Raw genomic sequence first — 16,710 nt, forward strand, 5'->3', positions numbered from 1 at the left:
TTTAAGAGAGAATTTGAGAGTGTTTTATTGGGAATGGTATGATAATGAGTACCAAGGAAAACTTTTAGTCATGGGGTCCAAGGGGTTAAAGTGGAAAATGTCCAGAGTGCCCTCTACTTAAAAGCTGAAAAAGTGTTGCCTTTGACCATGAGTCAACCCCTTAACTCGTAACCACACCATACAACTCATCACCATGAGTCATAACCAAGAATGTGAAAAGGACCCCAATACACTATCAAGCTTATGACTCGACCAACTAATTAGTAATGGGACCCTATGGCTCATAGGGTCCAGTCGTAGTCAACACTGAACAAAATTTGGGTACGAATCATCCCAGTGAGTCGTCAAGACACCCTACGACTCTAAAGGTCCAGTCATAACCAAGACAATGAGCCCAAAGCTCAAGAAATTTTCAAGGGCCAAAAATTCAGGGTGTTTAAAATTGTCTAAGTGTTTAGGGTTTTAATGGACTTGAAACTTGAATTGAAAAAAAAGAAAATTAGGTTTCACAATATTAAATACGACCAGGGGTCCCTTATTTTTTATTGTGGGGACCTTATCGTAAATGAGACACTCGTCCTATCTTACCTTTTGAAAATATGGAAAGCAGCCTGCGATTGCAATAGCTAATAAACTTGTCTGTGTTGCTATGGAATACTCATTTGGTTCAACTTTATGAGCCACAACATCTAGATCAACTTTTGGAGTTTCAAATGTATTATGTTCCACAGCTGATGAGCTCGGCTTAGAAGGTATGTCAAGATTAACCTCCACCTGTTCATACATATCATGCTTTTCGTTCTTGTTACAAGGGCTAGAAGACTTGTTTCTGGAATGTATCATAGAGGATTCATCAAAGCTTACATCTCAACTAATTATAAATTTTGGTGACTTGGGATCAGGGAACCAAAGTATTTATCCTTTTACCCTAGATGCATATCCAAGGAAAATATACTTTTAAAATCTTGGCTCTAATTTTCCATCATTTATATGCATATAAACAGGACAACCAAAATCTTTTAAGTCAGAACAATTAGAAGGTGTACCTGCCCATATTTCCTTCAGAGTCTTGAAGTTCAAAGGTGCGGAAAGAGCACGATTGATAATATAACAAGCTGTAGAGATAGCCTTTGCCGAAAAAGTATTTTTCAACCCAACATTTGAAATCATGCAATGGAATCTTTCCAAATGAGTCTTTTTCATCCTTTCTTGTCACGACTCGAACCAGAGCCCTAGCCATGACAAGCATCCCGAACTATAAAGGCGTGAACACCCTTCTAACTTGTAATCACATACACTGCTCATATACAAAAGACAATAAGGAAATATATATATATATATAATGGAAACATGGTCATAAGTCTTAAATAAATTTAACAATGGAGTATGACATCCAATAATAACTAACAGCATCTAAAAACCGTTAGCAAAAGCTCTACTACATGATCAATAACAACTATCTGAAAACTGGGACAAGGCCCCCAGTAGACCAAAAACCATAGCAAAAGATAACTGTCAAGAAATAAATAGGCCTTATGAAATATAGAAGGCTCACTAACTTGACCTTGCACTTCTGTCTGACGAAATCTACTGCTTATCAGGACCCCTAGACTGTGCCTTAAAACCTGAGAAGGAAGGAGGTCAATATAGATGTAGTGGTATGTAGAGTAATCCAAAAACAAAATATAATCTTTATATAACATAGACGAGAGCTGCTATAAAACACTTTACCGCAAAATATTTTGAAAATACATGGGCAGAGTATAATGATTTTTCAATAGCAATGCAACACTACTGAGCCAGGTGGTTCACCCTACAATTTCATATTTTCACCAACTGTCAAATCTCGATTGCCACCTAGATTGGAATATTAGTGAGGGGAGGACACACAAGATCACACAGCAGGGTTCCATACCCAAATTAAGTCAATATGTCGTGGTTGGGCTTAAGATCACAAAGCATGGCTCCTAACCATTAGCCCCAATCACAAATTTTGCATTACTATCCTTGAGCTAACATCCTTATCACCAGAATTAATATCTATAGTTCAAACTTAGTGTCTAGTATCAATCATGTACCACCGATGAAGCATACCACATACTATACTAGTCCATCAAATTAGAAACTCAACCTAAATTTCTTATTTCACTTAACTATGGTTTACAAGCTTATATTTTTCACAATGTCTTTACTATACCTTAAAAATTACTACACATCTTCTCACATACTATACTAGTTTACAAACTTTTAGCGAAAAAGAGAGTCACGGGGTTAAAGTCACATAATAAGGGTAACCAATTTTAACCTAATAATCTATCCCATTGCGGTCTATTAACACATCCTCCTTCCTCACATTATATCTAATCACCCATGCATACATTTAAACTACTTTCAAAATTTTATAAACATCACTGAGTTTCCCCCTTTTTCTCGGATTTCCACAAGGAAGTCTAAATTATAATTACTCGTCACTTTATCCTTCTATTCACAACCTATAAATGATTTTACAGCCACCATAACTATCCATCCTTAAGCATAACATTTGTAACAAAGTTGTTGAAAAAGACTGATACACTTCTTACCTCCGGCTAAAAAGGAAGATTTCATTAAGATAGAGGTATGCACTTGATGTACTAATGGACTCCTCTCAAGTCCTTGTGCTATTTCATAACTTTTTGATGACTCAACCAAAAAGGACCATATTTGAGCACCATAAAATTTGACGATTTCCAGAATAAACAACTTTGCATAATCCTCTCTAGTGTAAGTAGTCCTCACAGGTAAGAAGTGAGCAGATATAGTCATCATATCCATGATAACCCAAATCGAATTGTGTTAATGCCGAGATTGCGGAACACCAGTAATAAAGTCCATGTTGATCACCTCTATTTTCCACATAGGCTACTCGACCTCTTGAGATATGCCACCAAGCCTCAAGGGCTCAACCTTCACCTGCTGACATACCATACACTTAGCCACGAAGTTACCCACATCTTTCCTCATGTTTTTCCACCAATAAATCTCCTTCAGGTCGTCTGGATAAACTGTATACCTTGACTCATGAGCCCCTGTCAAAACCCTTTCCTGTAACCCATTAACATCAGAAATAAACAATCTACCTGGGTACCTCAAAATACCATCTCCTCTAATCTCAGACGCCATAAACTTCTACCAACCCACATCATCCTTAATCTGCATTAAGATGGGGTCCAAAACTTGCTTATCCTTCACCTCTACACCAAGAGATGACTTCACCACCTCTTGCATAATTACACAACCATTCTCAGAATCTAAAAGACAAACTCCAAGATTAGCCAACCGGTGAATGACCTTTACCATTCCTAGCTTCACCTCATCCACAAGAGACAAGCTACCCACGGACAACCTGCTAAGAGCATCAGCAACCACATTAGCCTTACATGGATGGTAATGAAGACTCATGTCATAGTCCTTGAGAAACTCAAGTCATATCCTTTGCTTGAGATTCAACTCTTCTAGGTGAACACATACCACAAGCTTTTATGGTCTGAATAGATATCGACATAAATCTCATACAAGTAATGATGCCATATCTTTAAAGCAAACACAACAGCCTCCAACTCTAAATCATGAGTCAGATAATTCCTTTCATGAACTTCCAGTTGCCTAGAAGCATAGGCCATAACCTTACAATGCTGCATCAAGACACATCCTAGTCCCACATGCGATGCATCGCAATAAACAAAAAACCCATCAGTACCCTCGAGCAGGGTCAAAATTAGAACAAAAGTCCACTTATCTTTCAGCTTCTTAAAGATACACTCACAAGCATCATACTATAGAAACTTTACCTTTTTTGAGTCAACTTAGTCAACGGAGCAACAATAGACAAAAAAATTTCCACAAATATTCTATAATACCCTGCTAAACCTAAGAAGCTTCGAATGTCAGTTGGAGTCGTGGGTCTAGGCCATTTTTTAACCACCTCAACTTTTTGTGGATCTACCATGATCCCCTCACTGGAAACAACATGACCCAGAGAGGTCAGAACATTCAATAAAAACTTACACTTTTCAATCAGAACATCATTAGACCTGGTCACTTGAATGGGGTAACGGCCCAACATGTCTCATCGAAAGGCGGATGAGCTATCTTGAATATAACGTGTTACTTGAACGGGGGTGACAATCCAATGTGTCTCATTGAAAGACGAACGACCAATATTTAATATAACATGTCACTTTGAACCGGGTGACGGCCCAATATGTCTCATTTAAAGGAAAATGACCTATCTTGAATATAACAGTCACTTGAACAGGGTGACGACCCATCGTGTCTCATCGAAATACGGATGACCTATCTTGAATGTAATGTTTTACTTGAACGGGGATGACAACCTAATTTGTCTCATTGAAAGGGGACGACACAATGTGTCTTATTAAAAGGAGGATGACCAATATTGAATATAACTTTGAATGGGGTGAAGGCCTAACGTGTCTCATTGAAAGGTATACGACCTATCTTGAATGTAATGTGTCACTTGAACGGGGGAGATGACCCAATCTATCTCATTAAAAGGAAGACGACTAATATTGAATATAATATGTCACTTTGAATGGAGCGACAACCCAATGTGTCTCATTAAAAAGCGAACGAACCGATGTTTCTTATTGAAAGGGGAACGACCAATATTAAATATAACATGTAACTTTGAATAAGGTAACAGCCCAATGTGTCTCATTTAAAGGCGGATGACCTATCTTGAATATAACATGTCACTTGAACGGGGGTGACGACCCAATGTGTCTCATTGAAAGGTGAACGACCAATATTGAAAGTAACAAGCCACTTTAAATGAGGTGACGGCCCAAATATAACAAGATATATCCTTCAAAAAGGGTGGTTACAATAAGATGTGTCCTTTTAAAAGAGTGAACGACCCAAATAAAATAAACTTCATCTTTTGAATTAGGAGTCCTTCAAAAGACTTGGGCATATCCTGAGATTCTGGATTGGATCCTCCAACTCTGAGAAGATACTTTTGCATTATTTTTTAGAGGCGATTTGTCATAATGCCAGTTGTACAACTTAAATAACACTAGTAATAATATGACAATTTGTTATAACTAAGTCAGAAGTGTAACAGAAGATAAAGTTTAAGGATAAAGATGAAGTTGTTTGACTCATGATGATTTAGAGATAGTAGTTTGGATAATATCTCTATATCTTCGTCGTTATGCCGGATCATTTTCTATAAAATCAGAGAAAGTGTTAAAGATCATAAAGAAGTAATAGAAACATAAATCAAGATAAAAATAGGGGGAGAAGTTGTCTGAATTATTATGGCAAGGCCACAGTGGGTCTGATAATATCCTGTGTCATGCTTAAAATTGTAAACTTTTTTACTTCGTTGTTCCTACATCCAAAGTAAAATTATTAGTTTTGAGAGACTGGCTGTGTTGGTATTTCTTTGCTCTCCCAATGCGCCTTATTGATTGTTGGTTTGTATAATTTTCTTATCTTGAAGTACAGTTTTTGTGGAATTTTTGAGGAACTTTCCCAAAAAATTCTGCCCTGGTTTATAATATGAAAACTCTCGATCTTTCTTATAACTTGGGACATTGTTTAGAATGAAATTTTTAAAACCTTTTCAAAAATTTTGCCCCAGTATAAAACGCAAAATACTTGAGTTCTTTCTGATGTAGATTATTTTAAGCATAAAGAACTTAAAAAATCATACCCTGATCTCAGCTTCAGCAATGTTTGAACTTCAACTTTGTGGCAAATGTCATGTTTTGGGAAATTTTCGAGACCTTCTCAAAATTTTTTGCCCCAGTTGCATGCTTCAATGCCATCTTTATTTATCTTTGGAAAGGATTCTCTGAGATCTTCTCAGAAAACTCTGCCATAGTTTCTATAAAATTCTTACGAAAAATATGGTCAAGCCAGTGTGGTGCGTATGCATATCATTGAGGTAGGAAATATAGTCCCAACAATAGTGGAAAGGAAAATTTTCTAAGGAATTGACCGAAGTTAACATAGGCCACCTACGTATCATATTCTTAGGAATTCAGGTCAAACCTAATTCATACATACAAAAAGGATATTTGATACTTTTAATAACATGATCGAAGCTAATACAGGTCGCCTACGTATTCTATAAAATAAATCAAGTCGAACGTAGTTCATTACAGCTAAAAGGGTGCGGTTATAAGGAAATCAAATCATAAAGTGCGATTACAAGAAAATAAAGTGATGAAATGTGACTACAAGGAAATAAAACAAGAAAGTACGATTTAAAGAGAAAAAAACAACTTCCAAATGCAAGACAGAAGGACTCCAAAAGTGCGCTTTTTGAGGAAAATTCATGTTTTTTTTGATTGATGGTGCCAATGAATACTTCTTATGATTGGGAAATGCATTGTTGTTAACATTAGCTGGAGCTTTCTCAAGCGTTATCACCTTATTGTGAATCAGATCTTGAATTTTGTGCTTGAGAGCGATACATTTTTCTGTATCATGTCCAACAACTCCAGAGTGGTAAGCACATTGCTTATTTGGATCATACCAATTAGCAGAAGTCTTCACAGGCTTTGCTTCCATTATATGAAGTAGTTTTGCTATTTCAACCTTTCAAAAAGTTGAGTAGGAGATTCTGCCAATGGCGTGAAAATTTTGGGAAGCTTCCTTTCATGATTTGCACAAGGAGCATTATTTTGATAATTTTGTAATGGAGATTGAGCATGATATGTCGCTTGTGTATTAAAGACCGGATAGTGAGCATGTCGAGCATTTGGTTGATATCGAAAAGGTTGTTTGTAATTGGAAGAATTTTCTTAAGTCATCACTCTAATTACTTTCTTCTTTTTTTTCTTTCCATTTCCGAAAGAGCTAATCTGGAAGCCCTTATGAGTGGATTGCAATTCTATCAAATTAATTATCCTTCATGTCTTGAGGCCATCCTCAATCATTTCTCCAGTCTTGACAATTTCAATAAATATTTTTCCAACCATTGTTACCATGCGATCAAAATATTCTGGATTTAGTACATGGATGAAGTAAATGATCATTTCAGCTTTTTCTATTGGGGGATGTACCCTAGTCTCTTTTTCTCTCCGGCGTATGGCGTATTCACAAAAATTCTCATTTGATTTCTGCTTTAGCTTTGTGATAGAGATCCTATCAGGAATTATATCGATATGAATCTTGTAGTGATCCATAAAATCATTTGCTAGGTCATCCCAAGCATGCCACTTAGTCACATCTTGCTTAGTGTAACATTCTAGAGCCTTTCCACTCAAACTTTAACTAAATAGCTTGACCCATATTCTTTCATTCTTGCCCACACCAATCAACTTTTCATAATAAGCTTTCAAATGAAAGAAAGGATTTCCATACCCATCAAACTTTTTAAATTTTGGGATCTTATAACCAGGAGGCAACTCAATCTTGGAAAATGCACACAACTCTTCATACTTTACACTTTGATTACTTTCAAGCCCCGAGGACTTATTATTGCATCTTCCAAGACCTTGAGTTTTCTGTTCATCGTCTCATCAGTTCACATTCTCAGATCATTCTCTGTTTCAACATAATGATTAGCATCTAAGCGATATAACTTTTGAGTTTATGTTACTGGTGATGCAGTAGCATAGGTGTACACTGGCGGAGCATGGTGTGACAAGGATATATACAAAACCTTTGGAGGAGCAAATACATACACAAAAGGAGCATTCTGAGAGGCATGAACATTTTGAGAAGTAGTAAAGTGGCTATCTTAATCAACTCCTTCTAATGTCGAAAACATGGACCTTTTTGTCGATCATCAAGGGACAGAGTCACGTTTGGAGAAGTTTGAGAAAGTGTTCTACTTTGCATCACCATCACCTTCAGCTCTGCAATTTGTTGCACCAAATCAGCAACGAGCTCTGGGGTTATTTTCCTTCGTATCGAGGCACTCGGATCCACTACCATAGAGAAGGTGGGAACAGACTCGGATATGGTATTTCTGCTGATCAGAGTTGGATCCATAGTTGAACAAGTCCTTCTGTTAGCCCAAGCAAGAACTGATGACTCTATAGTTACTTTCTTGACCTTAGACCTGTGAAATACTGATGTTCTGCCAGTGATTACTTTTGTCTTTATGGAGCGAGCAAACTTGACTACCAACATAAATCAGCCTCTCTCTAAAAGGAAAAAAAAATTCAAAAGATAAAAAGTTAATTCATGATCGTAATGATTGACCAAAGTAATATACGAAACGAATGGCATCTATTGGGTTTGAAACAGACAAAGTCCAGAATTTAGAGGATGAGACACTCTAGAAAGTGACCGAATAATTAGAACTTTGATCATTTGATGAATCTTGAATTTGATGGGAAAAATAGAACTTCAAACAGGATGAACTAAGTGATTTTGAAGAAATCGAATATTAAAGAATAAACATCCTAAAAAGGCTTATTTGAAAAGCTTTAAAGACAACATAGTCTTTTCATTAATAGAATGTCTAGATAGCTTTGACTATAATCAAATGCAGGGAAAAGCGAATTGAGAGGGCAACATGATTAATGTGAATTGGATAATGACCTAATGAGATTTTGAACAAATTTGGGCAAATTGGAAGGAATTTTATCAACGGACTTTTAAGGATATTTTGGAAGGGTTCAAATTTTGAGCCGTATATGCCTATTAATGCTCTAAGATTTCAAAATAGAATAATGGACTAGTCTTGTTTAAAGCCAAAGATATGTTATTTAAACACAGCGATCAAGCAAATATAGACAAAGCAAAACAATAAAATACTTTAGCACATAAACAGTTATTACGCGTCCTAGCATACATAGGACCGTTCAAGCCAAAGGGAAGTCTAGCGTATGAAGGGTAAACATGCCGTTTGTAAGATGTTTCGTTGCCCCCACATCTATTCCAAGGGACAATAGTCCGTACAATCCAGCATTACATCCTTTAATTAAAGCACATAAAGAATGATCGTCTGTTACTGACTCGTGGTCAATAGACATAAGGTGGGTTCTACTAATGGGCCTAATGCCCCCTCAGGTATTGAGTCGTCCTAGTCTCATGCCTAAAAAGAGTTTTGATTTCACTCTATCCTAGATATCTAGAGTGGGCTTGACTAGGTTTCCAAGTGGACTACTCGGGTTTAAAAAATACGAACAGTCATTGGACACCTAATGTGCCAATAAACTGTCATATTTCCAGTACTTCATTTGGAATTAATAAATAGGGGCCGGGACATTCGCGAAACTCCAAAATAGTTTAAATATTTAAATGTGAAAGTATGACATGAAATGCAACAGTTTAAATTTTATAAACCCGAATAATTAGTCTAAGAAGTTAGTTCAAATAATTGGTTAGAACCTAGTTAAATCCGCAGCAGAGTCTTCATTTCTGTTTTATCCTTTCCGCATTTTTTTTGGCAAAAAAATAGCTTTGATCTCTTTAAAACTATTTCAAAAGATTCAAGAAAATTCCAAAATAATTTCAAGAAATTTACAAAGTCGCCAGTTGATATTTATAGAAAAAGTCAAGAAAAAAACTTAAAAGAGTTTCAAATGTTCAAAAATAGAAATAAACCTTTAAAACTAGAGAAACTGGGTAAGAGTTCAATTAACGTCCTAAGAAAGTTTATAGGGCACTTAGGAGCCTCCATTTAAAACGATTTACCAAAAAGAACTAGCTTGACTAACTAAAAATGGCTAATTTTTGTAAAGACTTGATTTTATAGAAAACATTAAAATTATTTATTTAAACATATTTAAAATAATATTTACTCATTCAAAGGAGAAAATAATTTATTTGAATTGAACTAAATTGTAATTTCTGAACTTAGGAGGAAAATGAATTTTGCTTTTGTAGGAGAAGAAGATTATTAAAATTATTTTCTTATTATTAATTATTATAGAAAAATCGATTATGTTATAGAAAATTCTTTTGGAAGAAATGCTAAGAAAGTGTTAAATTAAAACTGCTTAGTAATCATGAAAAGTTCAAATTTTCAAGAAAAATTAGTTTCTTGAGTTTGAAAAAGTTACTTCAATCCAAATAGACTATTAGTTATATGAACATGACAAATGTCATTTTGAAATAAAATACTTAATCTTTAAAAGACTTATTTTAGGAAGAGAATTGAAGGAACCGATTTAATCCGTTTTAGATAATATAAATTAGGTGAAGAAATTATGAATTAAGTAAAAGAAAACTAAGATAAAATAAAAATGACAACACTTTAGGGAATTTGTCTAGGTTAATGATTAAAAAGCTAATTAATACAAATAAGCATACAAGCTATAAAAATGATACAAGAACTGAAATTGGGCCCTTAGTTAGCCCATCAATAAAGCTGCCCAGCTTTGGGGTTTGAATTATGGACTTCGGTCCATTTTTCTGCAGTGTATACGATGTGTATATCAGCTACTTTTCTTACTGCATTTTTGTATATCTGGTGTATACATGACCATATCTTTATCATATACACGTATTTTAGTCCACCTGTATAATAAGCTTCTTTTTTCTCACATTCACCATATATATGCTGTATTTCTGATGTATAAATGCATATACAGCTTTGTTTCTTAAAAAATAAAGGCATTTGAGCTCGTAGAAGATGTAGGCCCCTTTGGCCCGTTGAGAAATGCAAGGAATGGAGTCCGTTGGAATTCAAGTCAACGCCACATGCATTAAGAAAAAATATAAGAATTAGTGTGTATCGTGACAACAATCTAATGATAGCAAGAATGCATTGGAGTAGTCACACAAGTTTCACGATATTGCACATATTATCGCATAAACCCATTGATCATGTTTCAGAACACATTTTTTGCAAAAAGTACATGATCAGAGATACAAATGCAGTAAACAAAAGGTTTTAGGTCTTTAAACACAAAACTACATAATAAATCCGAGTTTTAAACTTCAAATTTACTAACAAGATCCATAATGGCGATAATACATAGTTTAACTGGAAGCCAAACAGAACACAATACATTTGAACTAAAATCCCCAATAAAATACATAAATAGAACAGAGAACCAAAAAGACTAAACATAAGCAACCTCAGCAAAACCAGATTGACTAATTTATTATTTCTCAACTAAGTTAACCTCAAAGAAGATCAAAAGTAACAAATTATATGAAATAACCACACAAGAACCATATGAAATTCTTCAAATCAGACTCACAGTGATTTAACAGTAGTCAAATATGTTTATTCGAATCTCTGTTATCCGATATGAACATGTGTATTCCTTAAGTATATAAGATTGCGTGAACATCTCAAAGCATTTTGAGTTATAAAAGAAAGTTAAAATTAACTATTTAGGGGAAAAAATATATCACACTTCAACAGACGTGTAGACGTTTTGGGCTAGGAATGATAATAAAAGGGTAACTAGCAGATTCATTTTTATTTTCTTTAAGAATAAAAAGCAGGTGGACAGATTAACGACAAATTGTTCTTTTAAAGAGCTAGGGTGAAACCATGAGAAAATTACGGATTATAACTGCGCCGGGGGCATGTCCAAACACAACTAGATGTGCGACAATGAACTAGGGCCATCACTATCACATAGTTAACTCGCCAAAGCTCATAAGAATTCATACATAATTGAAATAAAATGCAAGAAAAGAGAGGCAATGCTTAACCAACATGTTATCATCAATCTTGCCTTTCGATTACGACCATATGACTTTATAGGAATTGAAACTCTAAAAATGAAAGTCTACGTAGCTGTTAAAGCTAGGCGCAACCATGAAACATACTTTCATTGACAAAACAAACTTACGACAAGGGAGATACAATCTAACTATTTTAAACGACCTTCACCCTCTATATGGCTAATCACGTTGAACCAAAGGCCAACAAGTCATTCAGGGTTCACTAGGCCTACACATTCATACTTGAACACTTTGAACAATCTGTTTCAAACACATAACAAAAAGAATCTATGAGGCAAACCAGATTTACACTGGCAGAACGAAGCAAAGGAAAGAAAAAGTTTTTAAGAGTTCACATTTGACTAACACAAAGGCTTTATACAAGCAAGAAAACAGTGTCTTCCAAACTAACAACATACCCTTCACATCACTGACTATTATATGAACAGAACCAGCATACTCACATTAACAATGATATTCAATCTCTAAAGCAGCAACAAAAATATAATAAAATCTAGATACTAGAGCGACAACACCATACTTAACAATTATCATCAAATCAGTCAAATTACTACAGAATGATAACTCTGAGAAAAATGAGAAAAACAAAACGGAGAAAAGTGGATTCATCACACAAAACCTATGGCTTTCAAAGCCGTCTACAGCAGACAGTCCCAACACTCATTACACATTGCTACTAATGAGAAGAAAAATAAAAAAACAAGAGGAAATGACAAAGAGCAGGCTATGTTTACCTTTTTGCGGGCAGCAAACGGAACGACGAACTTTGAGGATGGGCTTTCACCACTAGAGTTTAAATTCTGAATCTTTGGAGTTTAACTTTCATCGGAATTGAGTTTTTGAGTATGTTTCTCCGAGAATTTTTTGGGTTACCTAGGATTAGAAGCATGCGCCACCCGAATCCTCAATTTTCCCCTAAAAAATCTTCTCCACTCTATCCTTCACTGCCTCTATTTATAAGAGAAATTAGGGGGGGAAGTCTAGGGATTCAGATTCAAACCCGAAATTGAACTGATTTTCTTGAGAATAATTGAAATCCACTGTGAGACAAAGAGAGAAACATTGGGAATTAAATTCCTACCCGAAAAAGTGAATAATGGACTGAATGTGGTGAAAGTCATCTGATTTTTAGCCATAGATAGCTGAACGCGCGCCGGGGGTGGGGGGGAGGGTGATAAATCGGTAAATGGGAAATTAAGGTTTTTCTGGTTAACGGTGCTTTGCTATGTGTTGTCGTTGTTTGTTGTTGATACAGTTGTTGTACGCAACTGTTTTTGTTGTTATGTGAGTTGCCGTTTTGCCATTGTTTTGTTGTACGCCGTTGTTAAAGGCTGCTTTTAGTGGACGTTGCAGCTGTGTTGGTGTTAAACATTGTACTGGTTTTTGTCGTGGTAGCTGGTTTTGCCGTTGTAGAATTGTGGTAGAGCGGTTAATATTGGCCAGCCCGATGGTTCAGCCCGATCTGATCTTTAATTTGATGGAGTTGGGCTTTAATTTTTGCAGTCCATTAAAGAACAAAGTTTTTTAGTTCAGTCCATGTAAGCCCGTGGTCCATGGACTTGAGTAATGTGGGTTGGGCTAGCCCGTGAGCCGATCCATAAGTCAAATACATACAATTATTTAGATTGCTTATTAGAATTTTTATTTGATTCAAAGGATATTATGTTAAAAGTTATTTGATTTCGCTATTAGGAGTATTTTTAGGAATGTTGGAGACTTGATTAACAAGGATTAATAATATGTAATATTGTCTGGTAATATTTGTGTTTATTAATACTCTAAAATTAAATTATAAAATATTATTTTTAAAAAAATGGATTGGCTCGTGAGGCCCGCAGCCCACAGAAACCTTCCTGTGGGAGAACCATCTAAATCAAACCATTACCCAATCACTTAGCCAATATTAAAATGATATTTTCATAAAACCATCTTAACAATAATAGTCTGGAGTTAATCATCAGTACTGCGGAAACCAAACAATCTACTAACTGAATTTTCCAAGACCCTAAAGTCATCGTACAAGAACTACTAACAAAGATCATGTCTAAAGAGATATCTAAAATATAATAAATAAGGAATATTTCATTGCCCGAAAGAGGGACAATAACAAATAAGATAACCCGTAGCAGCCTGAAAATGGAGTGCTCACCCTCGGATCAAGATTTGTTGTCAAACTTTAGAGATGAGATCGTGTTTGGGCCTCTGGAACACTTTCTACACTCAACAAAAGAAGAGTACATGGTAGTATCAGTACAAACCACTAGTACTGGTAGGCATCATAGGCCAACTCAACTTAATAGAATGTACACAACATAATTAGAAAACCAAGTGGACAAGCATCATCAAATAACAAATTCTCATTGAATCCACAATACAGCAATAACAGGTCAACAGTTCTCACAAACAAGCCACATAACTATCAAGAGTATCAACCATACGGTAAACATCCACAGAATCAACACAAGTATGTACACACATGCTATGGGACTTATTTTTACCCAAATAGTCATGACCTGCAGGGAAAAATCTATGTTCATGTACCGTACCGATGTGGTACCCGATTCAATATAAATATAAATATACCGGCATGGTACCCGATCCAACATAAATATAACCGTACCAGCGTGGTATCTGATCCAACATAAATATAAACAAGTATTATCAATATCATCTTACACAACCTCACGGCATACAACACAATGTACCAAGTTTACAAGTACACTTAAAGTCATAAGACAATTTCATCAAGTCAATTTTCAATAAACACTTATACACGAATCAACAATCCAAACATCAATAAATTCAAGCATGTCTGTATACCAATCCACAAGTATCCAATTCAGGAGCATACACATAATTAAGTCGAGTCTAAACTCCAATTAAATTGTAACCTACCTCACTCGAAGAATCTAAATATCACTAGTCCACCACTGTCTTTCCCTTTCTCAATTTTTCTGAACATTCAAAATCAGTACCCGAATCCAAGCATTAATTAACAAATTTGCCCTTACGTAGGGTCTCTGAACAATCAAAATCTGTTCAAATATATAATCCACATAAGAATATAAACTAGTACTCCAAATTTCAACTAAGCAGATCTTTATTCGATCTCCAAGTTAATAAATTCTCACTTTAAGAACTCTAGATTTGAAACCTCAATTCTATAAATCTTGAAATCTAAAATAATATCCAAGAAATAGCGAACTTCAAAATCTTCAGAAGCATGGAAATCATTAGACATAAACCAATACTATCACTACTTTTTAATTGCCATCACTGCCTAATGATTCAATACATTATTTTATAAAACAAAATTAAACTATCAATTTCATGCCTTATTTTGTCAATCACACGCACTTCCATGCCACTGAATATATGAGATTCAACCTCACAACATTAATTTTGATTTATTATCATCCGCCAACAATCACTGCAAACTTATTAAAATATGATAAAATTATATTATTAATATAACTTTAGAGAAACTTGTACACACGTATGTTTGCTACTATCATTCTATTATTTAATGTCAATATAGATGAGAAAGTGGCACTCACTACATAAAAAAATGCTATTAACTGGGACGACTCTATGGAAATCAAAAGAATTAGTACACTAACCTGGATATGGTATTTGCTGAGAATCCCTTTTTTTTTTTCACGCTTTAGTGTAAAATTGCAACTTCTGTGTTCAACCGCTCATAGTTAAGGGCTTTTGATAATATATATATTTTAACATATTAACTCCTTCTCACTTAATTTGTTCTTATACATAGGAGTCAATAGTTTTGAAAAATAACAATTTGATCCATAACCATCAACTAAAATAATATCTAAAATATCTAGTAAATTCTCAAATAATTTTCGATACCTCAAAAATAAGTTAAACATTTATATTGACTAAAAAGTACGTTCCAAATCTATTGAAAATGTAAAAATACTAACCCTAGGTCGTCTCAATTAAAAATATGACTATTATCGGATTTTAACTTTATTAAAACTAAAGGACCCAACTAATGACTTAAATCGCCTCCGAACACCACACGAATTGGTACTACAATCCTGTAAGTCATAATTCATGTATATAAACCACCGCAAGAGCTAAAAATAGAAAAGATGAGAAAATTTCACAGAAGATCGGGAGGGTCGTTACAATATAACAAGATGGTTAAGCAACTAGCTCAAAAAAAATCTAAGTACTTTAATATCCATAACAATCCACAATAATCCACAAAGCCTCTAATAACCAAGAACAACCTAAGTCAGAACATACCCCCGGTTATAGCCAAAATGAGTCAACAAAGAATAGTCAAAAACACTAATGAAACAAGACCATGAAATAAAGGTCTTCTGGAGAATAGAAGCTCACCCCTTCAAAGCAGACTCACGAGCTATCCAGAATCACCTATCACCACGTAGGGAAAGTAGAAGTGTCTTTCTTCCCTGCATCACATAGGGATACAACATCCAAAGATGGCTAGCGGGGTGTACGCTAGCAGGTAACTCAGGATAGGAATAAAATAATGTCAATTCAAAATCAAGTCCAAACTCAATGTACATGTTATCATACATGCATACATAAATATCTATATAAGATATTAGGATAGTGAAAAAGGTTTAGCATAAGATTTAAAACTATTAACCTAGACTATGTAACTCAAACAGTCTTAAGGGCACCCACGGGCTATATGGGTTCAGATCCCTCTGCTGAAAGAGTCCCAGTGCGTGTTAGCCGCATAAAGTAGAAAAATCCAAGGATGAGCCAAGGAATACCTCAACCCCGACCAAACCAAAATATATATAAAAGTATGAAACACGCACATAGTCATAAATATCCCCCCCCCCCCAATCGGCAAATGTGTTTTCCAGTATCGGACCCCTTTGGGACCTTCACCGTCCATGACAAGCTACACGATCCCCTTTAATCTTAATTAAGACAAGTTTCACATAACCTATCCATTTAACCAAGGAATTATCCGAAAGGCATCAACCACAGGTATCGTTATACCATTACGCTTGGAAGCTTATAATTATGCCA

The 16,710-nt window shown here is 35.2% G+C and overlaps 1 long non-coding RNA gene across 1 annotated transcript; it reads right to left on the minus strand.

Moving 5' to 3' along the window:
- Positions 1–10,187: 10,187 nt before the first annotated feature.
- LOC124898131 lies at positions 10,188–13,116 on the minus strand. Its single transcript, XR_007054874.1, has 2 exons — positions 12,755–13,116; positions 10,188–12,623 (listed from the first exon to the last, which is right to left on the minus strand). It is a non-coding gene; the product is annotated as an uncharacterized LOC124898131 (long non-coding RNA).
- Positions 13,117–16,710: the final 3,594 nt, after the last annotated feature.

The sequence above is a fragment of the Capsicum annuum genome, chromosome 4 (genome assembly GCF_002878395.1).
Source record: "Capsicum annuum cultivar UCD-10X-F1 chromosome 4, UCD10Xv1.1, whole genome shotgun sequence".
Taxonomy (NCBI): Eukaryota; Viridiplantae; Streptophyta; class Magnoliopsida; order Solanales; family Solanaceae; genus Capsicum; species Capsicum annuum.